Raw genomic sequence first — 12,876 nt, 5'->3', positions numbered from 1 at the left:
CACACACACACACACACACACACACACACACACACACACACACACACCACACCCCTAGTATGTTTTTATATGTTAAGTACAATTAGTTATTTGTATATGATCTATATGTACTTAAAATTTTTGAGAAAATTCACTTGTGATTTGAGTTTTTAACATGGTTTAATTTTTGTTTTGTAAATGTGGTAATTTTGTATTTTTGGTATTTATTGGTTCTCAACAAAGTTCTAATCCTGTGCCTCCTCATGGTCTAGAGGAGTCTCAAAGGCCACATCAGTGTCCGATTGAGGAGGTTCAGGATTCATGTAAACAGAATGCTTGGCACTCCAAGAAAGACCCAAGGCAATTTCTTTAGAATATTTATTCAGAATATGTGTGTATATGTGTATATATAAGCAAGTGAGAAAGAAACCAGAGATAACAGGATAAGAGTCTTAAAGATAGCAGAATAAGAGCAATTATGATTAATAATGGATATATGTATTTACAAGCATCGCTGTTTCGGGGAAGCACCAATACCTGACCACACAAGCTGGGGAATCCCAGTACAGCCATCAGGGTCCCGCATGTGAGGGTCCCTCCATGGGTGAGATTCCAATTTGGGGTCTGAATCTTAGTTTAGGTAGAGCTAAGAACAAAGAAGGCGCACTGCCAGGTGTTTTTAACAAGTATCATATCTTGTGTGAGGCCTGGGATGGAGGCCAATCCCTCCAAGGTCCCCCCACAAATGATGTTTCCTTGGAATGGCTAGTTCCAGGAGTTGGGCAGTTATATCTCTTCTCAAGGACCTGGCCAGGGTCCCAGGAGAGGAGCAGCCCTTACATTCTCAGGATCCCTGTTCCCAAACAGCTTAGGGTAATAGAAAGGTCATATTGAGTTGGGGCCTTGGTTTGTATAATCTTATTCCTCACAGAGGGGCTTACCTTGCCCCTACAGTCAGCAAAATTAGGCCACGTTAGCGCTAGCATGTTTTACTACACTGGAAAGGCCTTGAGTATGGTAATGGTGATAGGCTGAGTTTGCAGTCTGAGAACCTGCCTAGTTAAGTATAGAAAGACTCATTACTAGCAGATTAACCTCTCACTAAGTATTGAATTATTTTGCCATTGAAGCCCATGAAACAAAGAAAAATACAAAATGACCCCCAGTCCTGTGGCTTCCTTCTGAGTCCATCATGATGGTGGTGGAAAATGGAGCCAAGGGCACTCAAAATCAGTTTTTAGTCTATAGACAACTTCATTGTAGGTACTCTAAATGTTCTTTGTCTATTGAAGTGACATACTATTGGAAAAAATCATATCAGTGTTGATATTCTTGTGATAAATGAAACTAAGGATTGTGTAACTGGCAAGATGGCAGAGTAGTCATTTTCTGCAAAGCTGTCACACTCCAAAATCTCAAATAAATTATGCACTGAATATAGAAGCAGTAGCTAAATTCACAAAGGGCAAAGACCTAATGGAATAACATCAGACAGCCTAAGTAGGCTGAGGCCCCACTGAAGGTCCCCATCCCCAAAACACCACATGCTGAACACAATTAGCACAATCTCATAGTTTTTGTTTTTTTATTGTGTTGGCTATGTGAATTGCTGCCTGGTCCTCCCACAGAAGTGGTTCAAACCTTGCCTCACAAAAGGCAAAAGATATTTATTTTGTTCAGCCACTCAAAAAAAGGGACTGGAATAAGGGTAATAGAAGGCCCAGACAGTACAAAGTCTTAGGCCAGAGGGGAAAGAGCTTCTGTCCAAGAGAAAAAAAGAAAACCAGCCTTTTTCCAGAGCTTTTTCTGGTCAAGGACTGAGACCAAGAGTTTAAGACCACTAACTGAAGGACCAACCTTCAGGATCTATGCAGCACTGGAAGGAAGAAGGAGCAAAGAGGGTGGAGGAAAAATCAGAGAATAACTTGGAAATACAAGAAAAATCCTGAAAGGATGTAAGTTCAAAGGAAAAGTCCTAAGTAAAAACCTAGCTCACAAGAAGATAAAATAATGGAGTTGTCCATAAAGACAGAAGGAAAAATGAGAAAAAAAAAACCTCAAAAAATGTTGTGCTCAAGGATACCATGAAAGGAACCAAAATCCCACACTCTCTCTGCCACCCCCAGAAAAGGAATTACAGAGATTCCCATAGAACAATAGCGGGAAACTAAAATGACAAAACAGAAGACATAAAGAATTAACAAGTCAGGGTCGGCCAGGTAGCACAGTGAATAAGAGCACTGGCCCCAGAGTCGGGATGACCTGGGATTGAATCCAGACTCAGACACTTAGCACCCACCCAGAAACACCTGGCCGTGTAACCTTGAGCAAGTTACTTAACCCCAATTGCTTAGGGGTGGCCAGGTGGCTCAGCGAGTAAGAGCACTGGCTCCAGTGTCAGGATGACCTGGGGATTGAATCCAGGCTCAGATACTTAGCACCACACCCAGAAATAACTGGCCATGTAACCTTGAGCAAGTTACTTAACCCCAATTGCTTAAAAAAAAAATTTAACAAGTCAGAAAAATCTCAGTGTGGAATTGAAAAACAAACCAATAGCAGAGTGATGAACTTAATAGACACTGAACATTCTCTCCAAAGGAGAAAAGGGTCTGAAAGAGAATGTGATGGGTTTACAATTTGAAAGTATAGAAATGAAAGATACTTGGCAGAGTAATATTTATATAGTGCTTGCTATGTGTCTGGCACTGTGCTAAATGCTTTACAATTATCTCATTTGATCCTAACAATCCCAGAAGATAAGTGCTACAATTATCCCCATTTAATAGCGGAGGAAGCTGAGGCAAACAGCTAGTGAGTCACTGACTTCGAAGCATTCTGTCTACTGTACAACCTAGCTGCAAGAAAATCAGAAGTAAAAAATATTTAGAAAGAAATAAGCATTGATATAGTGACTATTGTGTGCTAGGCAATATGTTCAACTCTTCTTACAATTATCTCATTTGATCTTCATGATCACACTTCTATGTGCTAATATCACACCCATTTCACAGTTGAGAAAACTGAGACAAACCCATTAAGTTACTTGCTCAGTAAGTGTCTGAGTTGAACTTCAAACTACCAGGTTTGAACCTGGATTTTCCTGATTCCAGGCCCATTGCTCTCTCCAGCCCACTACCAGCTTCCTCAAAACGGAACACCAAATGGCAGCTAGGTGGCGCAGTGAATAGAGAGCCTGCCCTGGAGTCAGGAGGGAGGACCTGAGTTCAATTCAGAGCTCAGACATTTAACACTTACTAGCTGTGTGACCTTGGGCAAGTCACTTAACTTCAATTGCCCTGCCTTTCCCCCTCCAAAAAGACCAAAACAAAAGCAGAACACCAATTCTGTTCTAATTAAAAAAGAACACATTCTTCACAAGTCAGACCTGGGAGACAAAATGCACCGAGACAACCAGAAGAATGTGTCAAATCAAAAAAAATCTGAATCCCATATTGTAAGGGAAAGTATCCAAAAATTCAGAATAAAGATAAACAGCACAGATTAAATCCAGTGGTTGAAAAAGGAAAGAACAAACACCACACATGAAATTTTTGTTTTAATTATTTATTTTTAATTTTCAATGTTCATTTTCATAAGCTTTTGAGTTTTCAATTTTCTCCCCTTCCTTCCCCTTCTCCCTCCCCAAGATGGCATGCAATCTGATATGGGCTCTACATATACATTCATATTAAACCACCCTTGAAACTTTTTTTTTTTAAGCAATCGGGGTTAAGTAACTTGCTCAAGGTTACATGGCCAGTTATTATTTCTGGGTGTGGTTCTGAGTATCTGAGCCCGGATTTGATCCAGGTCATCCCGACACTGGAGCCGGTGCTCTTACTCGCTGAGCCACCTGGCCGCCCCTGAGCAATTAGGGTTAAGTAACTTGCTCAAGGTTACACAGCCAGGTGTTTCTGGGTGAGTGCTAAGTGTCAGAGCCCGGGATTCGATCCGGTGCTCTTACTTGCTGTGCTACCTGGCCGCCCCTACCCTTGAAACTCTTAAGACAATTTCAATAACAAACTTTGCAAGCTACCTCGGGATATGCTTAATGAAATACAAGGAGATATCTGGGAATCAAAGAGAAAAAGGATAATTAGATTTAATTAGGTAATTGCATTTCAACTTTTCCATTGGCTTTGGTTTGCATTAGGATATGGCAGAAATATGTTAATTGATAATTAAAGGAAACAGCAGAAAACATTGTTCTATTTAGGGATAAGCCAAAGTGTTCTATAAATAAATTAAACTTTATTTCCTCTGCTGCTGAGTCCTCAGTTCAGTTTACCACAATGGTTAGCCACAATGATTAGCTGAGAGTGACTAAAAGAAGAGAAAAATCAGAAGTCTCACTTTCAGTAAGTATGGAAGGCAAGAAAAATTTTCCAAGGATCTTCAGATAATATACTATGTTTTTACATTTCTGCAAGAATCATCTAAAAGATAGTACTCCATGAATGTGAAGCCCCTGTATATGGGCAGATGAATGTTTCTTTTGCTTTCCTTTGGCTTTCAGCTTGTCCTATATATACTCCAGAGAGCAGAAATTAGGTAGGAAGTAACTCTAACTATAACATGATGGGAATGTTATTTTTATACTGAGTGGGATTCTTTAAAACAACAACAGGGGCAGAGTAGAAAAAGGACTTCCTACAAGCTCCGGCTCCCACCTCCTCCAAGTCATGTAAAACATGACTCTGAACAAACTTTGGAGCTACAGAACCCACAAAATGACACAGAGAAGATAATCTCCTGCTGAGGACAGCCTGGCAGGCCAGCAGGAAGCAGCCAGCAGTGCTCTGGTTGCTGACCCCAGCCCCTCAAGAGCCAGAGGTCTTAGCCCCAGGGCGGCCTGACCAGCCACCGGCTGGAGGGACTCCAGATCACCAGCAGCTGTGTCAGTTTCCAGAATTATCAACACATAGATGCTAAGGACAAAATGAGAGGTCAGTGCAGTGTGGACTTTGGGATCCAATAGTTAGGGAGTTCAGTCAGCCTTTATCCCCTGGAAGGAGAAGTGGCTGAGATGCAGCAGCCATGTAGCCACAGCCACGTGGCAGCTTTAGCTCCTGGCCTGCAGATTGTAGGGGGACCAAGCAACCAGTCTGAGGGGTAATCACTCTTGCTTTGACCTGCTTGGATCTGGATTGCAGTCTAGGGTAGAGGTCCTGGGATGTGTGACCAGCTTGCCAGAGCATAGGGGAGGCTTCAGAGAGGGCACCCAACTAATAACTTCAGCAGCTGAGAAAAACCCAGTGACTGGGATGAAGCTCCCCTGTCTGGTGGCAGAGTCCTACTGTGGCAAAAAGTCCAAAAGTCAAGTAATTGAGTGGCAACATGAGCAGGCAAAGGAAGCAAACCAAGCAGAGAAATCCAACTTTGCACTCCTATTTTGGGGACAAAAAGGATCAAAGCATGGAATAGGAGGAAGACAATGAAGTCAGAACTCCTGCACCAAAAGCTTCCAAGAAAAATATGAGCTGGTTATAGGCCATAGAGGAGCTTAAAAAGGATTTTGAAAACCAAATAAGAGAAGTGGAGAAAAAATTGGGAAGAGAAATAAGAATGATGCAAGAAAATTATAAAATGAGAGTCAACCCAACTGAAGAAAATAACACCTTAAAAAATAGACTAACTCAAATGGCAAACAGAGGCTCAAAAAGGCAATGAGAAGAATGCCTTAAAAAGCCGAATTTGCCAGATGGAAAAAGAATCTCAAAAGCTCACTGAAGAGAATCAATCCTTCAGAATTAGACTGGAGCAAATGGAAGCTAGTGACTTTATGAGAAATCAGGATGATGTTAAACAGATCCAAACAAATGAAAAAATAGAAGACAATGTGAAATATCTTATTGGGAAAACCACTGACCTGGAAAATAAATCCAGGAGAGATAATTTAAAAATTATTGGACTACCTGAAAGCCATGATCAAAAAAGAACCTAGAAATCATCCTTTAAGAAATTCTCAAGGAAGATTGCCCTGATGTTTTAGAACCAGAGGACAAAATAAAGGTTGAAAGAATCCACCGATCACCTCCTGAAAAAGATCCCAAAAAGAAAACTCCTGGGAATATTATACCCAGGTTCTGGAATTCCCAGATCAAGGACAAAATATTACAAGCAGCTAGGAAGAAGCAATTTGAATATTGTGGAAACAAAATCAGGATAACACAGGATCTGGCAACTTGTACACTGAGGGATTGAAGGCCTTGGAATATGATATTCTGGAGGGCAAAGGAGCTGGGGTTAAAACCAAGAATCACCTATCCAGCAAAACTGAGTATCATGTTTCAGGGGAAAATATGGCCATTCAATGGAATAGAGGACTTTCAAGCATTCTTTTTTTTTTTTTTTTTTTTTTTTTTTGAGCAATAGGGGTTAAGTAACTTGCTCAAGGTTACACGGCCAGGTGTTTCTGGGTGGGTGCTAAGTGTCAGAGCCCGGGATTCGATCTTCAGGTCTTCTCAACACTGTAGCCAGTGCTCTTACTTGCTGTGCTACCTGGGCTTTCAAGCATTCTTGATGAAAAAACCAGAGTTGAATAGAAAATTTGACATTCAGATACAAGAAGCAAGAGAAGCATGAGAAGGTAAACAGAGAAAAGAAATCATAAGAAACTTATCAAAGTTGAACTATTTACATTCCTACATGGAAAAACGATAATTGTAACTTGTGAAACTTTTCTCAGTAGAGAATAATTGAAGGGAATAGAAATGTATGTAAATATATATGTGTGTATATATATATGTACATATATATACACACATACATTTATATGTCTATATAGGAGGGTATATGGGCATATGAATACATGTGTGAATGTGTGTATATATGTGTACAGGTATACATAGAAAGAGGGCACAGGACCAATTTAATGGGAAGGGATGATACTTAAAAGGTGAAATTAAGAGGTGAGAGAGGAATATAATGAGAGGAGATGGGGAGAGACAGAATGGGGTAAACTATCATATAGAAGAGGCAAGGGAAAATGGTTACAATGGAGGGGAAGAACAGGAATGCAAAAGGGAATGAATCAACCTTACGTTCATTGAATTTGGCTTGGAGAGGGAATGAAATACACACCAAATAAGGTATCTCACCCTACAGGAGAGTAGGGGGAAGGGAATGAGAGGAGGCATGATGGAAGGGAGGGCAGGCTGGGCGGGGCGAGGGAAGTTGGAAGCACCCACTTTTGCAAAGGGACAGGATCAAAGTAGAGAATAGTGAGAAGGGAGTGATAGGTGTTTCAGGGGCTCCAATAACCAGAGTCCCTGAGTGGGCAGTCTGGAATGAATTCATAGGACCCAAGCAATCTTTTAAGTCAGGATTGTAAAAGTTTATTGTTATGCTATACAGCAGGCAAGAGTTCTTAGGGAACCTGCAACCTTAAGAAAGTCATAGGTATGGTTTATAAAGAGTTACAATAGTAAATCAGATGTCAACTATGGTAACTAGGTGAGTAAGGGTGGGATTAGGGAGGAGTTAAGGAGTGGTCAGTGCTTAAAGGAACATGCACTCTTAATATCAACTGTGAATGTGTATTGCCCATAATTCACTGGGAAATAGCCCAAGTTGGGGGCTGCATGGAGGTGTAGTTTTAGGCTTGAAACACCACTAAGTCAGCTAGTGGTCAGGGCTGACTGAGAAGTGCCTAGTCTGCCACCCATCAGTCTTGTGTTTGACAAGATGGATGTTGGGAACCAAGGCTAATGGGGATTCAGTATGTGTATAATTGGCTGAGGAGTTAACTTACAGATAGTGCATTGGAGGATTCGTAGGTGCAGCTGGCCATTATACTAGGGGGAGATAACATTTGCCTAAGCTAAAATATTTATAGATAGTTTAGTGAAGGATTCATAGGTGTAGCTTGTTATTGTACCAAGCAGAGATAAACAGTTCATGAATTGTTGCTGGGCAGAGTGCTGGCAGGGGGAAGGGGCAGAGTTAATGCTCTGAGGCTGGGGGGGTGGGGAATGTGATTTTACAAACTGGTTTTACAAATTGATGTTACAAAGATAGACACCCCAAGCACCCAATCAATAGAACAAGTGGAAGGTGGGATAGGAGGGAGGGAAATATAGTCAGTTTTTTACAATATATCTACTATGGAAATATTTTGCATAGCTACACATGTACAACCTATATTGAATTGCTCCTCTTCCCAGTAAGGGTGGGTGACAAGGGAGCAAGGGAATGAATCTGGAATTCAAAGTTTTAAAATCAAATGTTTAAAATATATATATATATATATGTATATATATATACATACACACATACATATATATATATACTATTATCAATATTATTTTACATGTAACTGGGAAATAAGATATATAGGCCCTGGGGCATAGAGATCCATCGTGCCCTACTGGAAAGTCAGAGTGTATATGGGAGAAGATATGGGAAAGAGCAGACTGGGGGAGGGGATATCCAGTGGGATCGCTGTTTTGGGGTGGTGGGTAGGGGAAGAATGGGGAGAAAATTTGTAACTCAAAATCTTGGGTAAATGAATGATGTAAACTAGAAGTTAATAAAGCATTTGATTAAAAAAATTAAAAAAAAAAGTAAAACAACAACCACAATTTATTGGCTGCTCCATTCATATCACTGAGCAACACAAGGGAGTTACTACTGGTCAGAGGATTTCTTCTAACTCTCTCTGGCCTCCAGGGTCCCCTGAACACATGGCTCAAAGCCCACTCCTCAAAATGCAGAAGAGTCCAAGCTGAGTTAAAAGAAGAAAAGTTTTATTAGGAGGAAAATCATACACTAGTGCTGAAGTACCCCAGGACAAAGTCCAAGGGAGCCCACAGCCCAAGAGAGGAAGGGGAAATTTATGCTTGAAAATCGCAAAGGGGAGGTAGAGAGAAGGGTTGGGAAAAAGATTGGACAATTTTTCCCAGGAACAGGTGGGACATAAAAACAGTTTTGCAGAAACAGTTGACTACAAGGCTGTTTTGGACTAGTTGGGGGCAGGGGTTGGGACAACTTAGCAAGGACAGCCAGCAAACAACAGTAAAGGCATCTGGTAGTGAGTAAAACTTTGGCTCACTTCAAGCTCCTTATTAGCTCCTTTCTGGCAAATGGGCCTACTCTGTGTCCAGTGCACCTGCCTGGTAAGGTAACTCGTAGAAAACTGATATATTAATCTTAGGGGCACTTCCACAGCTGCTAGGGTGCTGAAGATACCAATTGGACTGTCAGAGTATAGTCAGAGGAGGAAGCAGAGATGACATGGCAGGTGACTAAAAAAAAATTCCCAGGGAAAATGGAAAATGGCTATTCCTGAGGAATATCAAGATATCTTCTGAGGGGAAGCTAGGTGGTTCGGTGAATAGCGCACCAGCCCCTGGAGTCAGGAGGACCTGAGTTCAAATCCGGCCTCAGACACTCAACACTTACTAGCCATGTGACCTTGGGCAAGTCACTTAACCCCAATTGCCCTGCATTCCCCCCTCCAAAAAACAGCAACAACAAAACAAACAAACATATCTTCAGACAAAAACCTGGAAAGACTTACATGAACAGATGCTCACTGAAGTGAGCAGAACCAGGAGATCACTGAACCTGGTAACAGCAACATTGTGCAGTGATCAATTTGGATAGACTCAGCTTTTCTCAGCAATACAGTCATCTAAGACAATTCCAAAGGACTCATGATGGAAAATGTTATCCACATCCAGAGAAAGAACTATCGAGTCTGAATGCAGATCAAAGCACACTATTTTCCCTCTTTTTTTCTTTCTCATGGTTTCCCCCTTTTATTCTGATTCTTCTTTCACAACATGACTAATGTGGAAATATATTTAATATGATTGTACATGTATAGCCTATATCAGATTACATTCTGTCTTGGAGAGGGAGGAGGTGAAAAAGGGAGGGAAAAACATTTGGAACTCAAAATCTTATAAAAGTGAATGTTGAAAACTAAAAATAAATAAACAAACAAATAAATAAATAAATGTCTTTTGACCCTGAATCCTCTGATGACCACTCAGACTGTGGTCAATATTCTATCACTCTGTGTTGTGATATAAATAGTAGCTCCCCTCTTTCAATGGCCTCTGAGAGTATTAGTTTACTTGGAAAAACAAATAACTGATTTCAGCCATCAAAGAGGTAATAGATGTTATAGCCAGGCCTGGAGATGGTTGATTCCCTAAGCAGCATGCCACTTGGAGTTTTATCACTGTCTTTTTAATTACAATTTCTTACACTAAAAGTATTCTAAACTACAGTGGGAATGTGTTTCCTCTTGGGTCACACAGAGAAGAAGGTAAAAATCTTTTAGCAAGAAATGAAATAAACTATATTTTGGAAGATTTTTGAAGAGATAAATTTAGGAGGAGCTTTTGAAAACCACTGAAACCAAATGAAAACATTTTGTGATGATTTTTTGAAATATTGTATATGAATGAGACTTTATAACAAGTAAATGTGGAAAGACAAAAGAAATTATGCAAAATGAAATTAACAGCATAAAAATAGCAAACACATAGAGTAAATTTTTAAATGGCAGACATTTTATGAATGCCCAGAATTAAAAAGGAACCCAGAATAAGTATTTTTCTTAATTAAAATACATTTTACCATATTATTTTTTTCTGTCTAAATAGTTTCTCAGCAAAACTTCTATTCCCATGCCTCAATCATGGCTGGACTTTCAAAGGCTGTGTTGATAGAGCACAGGCTCTGACAGGTTGTACAAGCTTGGAATGCCTTGAATTTGTCCCACTATCAGACTATGATCAATGGTCTAAGGATCATCCTAACAAAGTACAGAGAGGCTCATTACAGACAGGTGACCTTCTTAATCTCTCTTTAGATTTAGACACCATTGATCACCCTGTTCTACTAGATACTCTAGGATTTCTTGACACTTCTCTTTTCCCGTTTATTCTCCTGCCTGCAGTCTGACCACTCCTCAGTCTCCTCTGCTGGATCACCATACAGGTCATGCCAGACACCCATGGTTGCTGCCCAAGGGTGCCTCTTGACCCTTTATTCTATCTCATTTGGTGAGCTTATCAGTTCCCTTAGAGTAAATTATTTATCTCTATGTAGATGATTCCCAAATCTACATAACCAGCCCTGACTTTTTCCATTGGCTTTTGGATATTTCAATTGACTATTGGACATCTCAAACTAGATGTCCTGTAGACATCTTAAACTCAACATGTCTAAAACGAAATTCTTTCTCTTTTTCCCACCAAACCCTCCTCTCTTTCCAGCTTCATGACTGACATGAAATCATCACCATCCTCCCAGTCCCCCAGGCTCACAACCTAGGTATCATCCTTAATTCGTTATTTTATGACTCCACACATTCAATATGTTGCCAAGTTCTATAATTACTACTTTCATATCTCTCCTTTATGTCCCCCTTCCCTCCATTCATATAGTTACCACCCTAATGCAGGCACTCATCATCTCATGCCTGGATTTCCTGCCTCAAGTCTCTCTCGATTCCAGCCCAACCTTTATTCATTATCATTCTAAAACACAGGTATGCCATGTCACTCCCCTACTCAAAAAACTCCAACTCCCAATGGGTCCAAAAAGAGAAATGAGAAAGAAACAAGGAAGGCAGGATAAGAGGGAAAGTGGAAGAGAAGAGATTACTTGCTGCAACCATAAAGACCAGTCTCCAAAACAGAGACTTATTGAACCACCTGCACTCCAAACTGCCTAGCTCCCTCCTTGTATCAGGTAAGGATTCAACTAGACGCTGAAGTGCTAAAAGACCAAATACATTCTCCTTCACTTTGAAGAGGAAAGTATATGAAGAAAAGCAGTTTCTCTTCTTGAGAGAGGCAAGGTAGACTTCACCAAATGACATCAATCATTTTGTATGTAATGGTGAGTGACAGGATCCCACTGACCCTAGATTATCCAACTGTGGAAGAAGAATCCACAGTATAATGGAAGAGACCATGGAAGTTTAAAGACACTAGGGCCTCCTAAATTTAATAATAGCTATTAGTTTGATGAAGAGTTATTAACTTTTATGATAAACTGGAATCATTGACCATATCTTACCAAGGTTATGCTTACATTATTAGTGTTCCTCTTCTATGAAATATTATAAATTCATTTCTGAAACCTGCAGATTCTGTCCTTGTTATCTAAGTTTTTGCCCAGTGTTACTTATTATAGAAAAGGGAAAAAGGCATTTAGTTTGTCAACATAGATGGAAAGGCATTCCAGAGAGGTAAGGTCCTCTATTTAAAATGTGACTCTTGTGGGATGCCAGAATATAAATGTGGCAACACCAGGACTTCACAAGGTAAGACATTTCTGTTACATATGGTTCTGGCCAAAATGGGAAGCAAGAGGAGGGAAGTAGATCCAGTTTAACTGTTGGGGAAACAGGAAATAATCAAGCCCTCAAGAGCACTCCCAGGCCTGGCACTTTTTCCTCCAGTGTCCAAGATGAATGTGGTTATTGTTGTTCAGTCATTTTCAGTTGTATTGAATTCTTTGTGACCAGATTTGGGGTTTTCTTGGCAAAGATACTGAAGTAGTTTGCCATGTCCTTCTCCAGTTCATTTTACAGATGGGGAACTGTAGCGGCAAGCACCCCAAGCGTCCTCAGGCTGCCCATACAGGTTCTTGGATCTGCTTTGATAAAGGAAAGCAACTCAAAATGGGTTAACAAGCTTACTTTAATCAGTCAGACATATATCGTTTACCTTGTTCAGGGGAAAAGGTCAGCACCCCGAACTTCAAAGCATACAGCCAGAATTATCAAGACAGAAACAGATCAAGTAGACAGATTTCCAAACTGTCCAACCATTATTACATCCATACCCAGTCAACATCTGGGTTTCTCAAAGCCTGGGGGGGCCCTGGACAACGGCTTCCCAGAATACAGATCAAATCACAGAACACTTC

General features: G+C 40.5%; 1 protein-coding gene and 1 long non-coding RNA gene across 3 annotated transcripts in view; one reads left to right on the top strand and one right to left on the bottom strand.

Moving 5' to 3' along the window:
- LOC138142248 (uncharacterized) overlaps positions 1-1,886 on the bottom strand; it is a 2,044-nt gene extending 158 nt beyond the window's left edge. Inside the window, exon 1 of the long non-coding RNA XR_011163386.1 lies at positions 6-1,886. This is a non-coding gene — a long non-coding RNA (uncharacterized lncRNA). The remainder of the gene's footprint in view (positions 1-5) is intronic.
- The window catches only part of COPS6 (COP9 signalosome subunit 6), a 182,919-nt gene that overhangs the window by 146,226 nt on the left and 23,817 nt on the right, over positions 1-12,876 (top strand). The window lies entirely within an intron of this gene.

This window comes from Petaurus breviceps, unplaced genomic scaffold, assembly GCF_028583685.1.
Source record: "Petaurus breviceps papuanus isolate PSGF00001 unplaced genomic scaffold, PetGlider_PUasm1.0 90537, whole genome shotgun sequence".
Classification (NCBI taxonomy): Eukaryota; Metazoa; Chordata; class Mammalia; order Diprotodontia; family Petauridae; genus Petaurus; species Petaurus breviceps.
The sequence above is the reverse complement of the archived record's forward strand: the minus strand, read 5'-3'. Positions and strand labels throughout refer to the sequence as shown.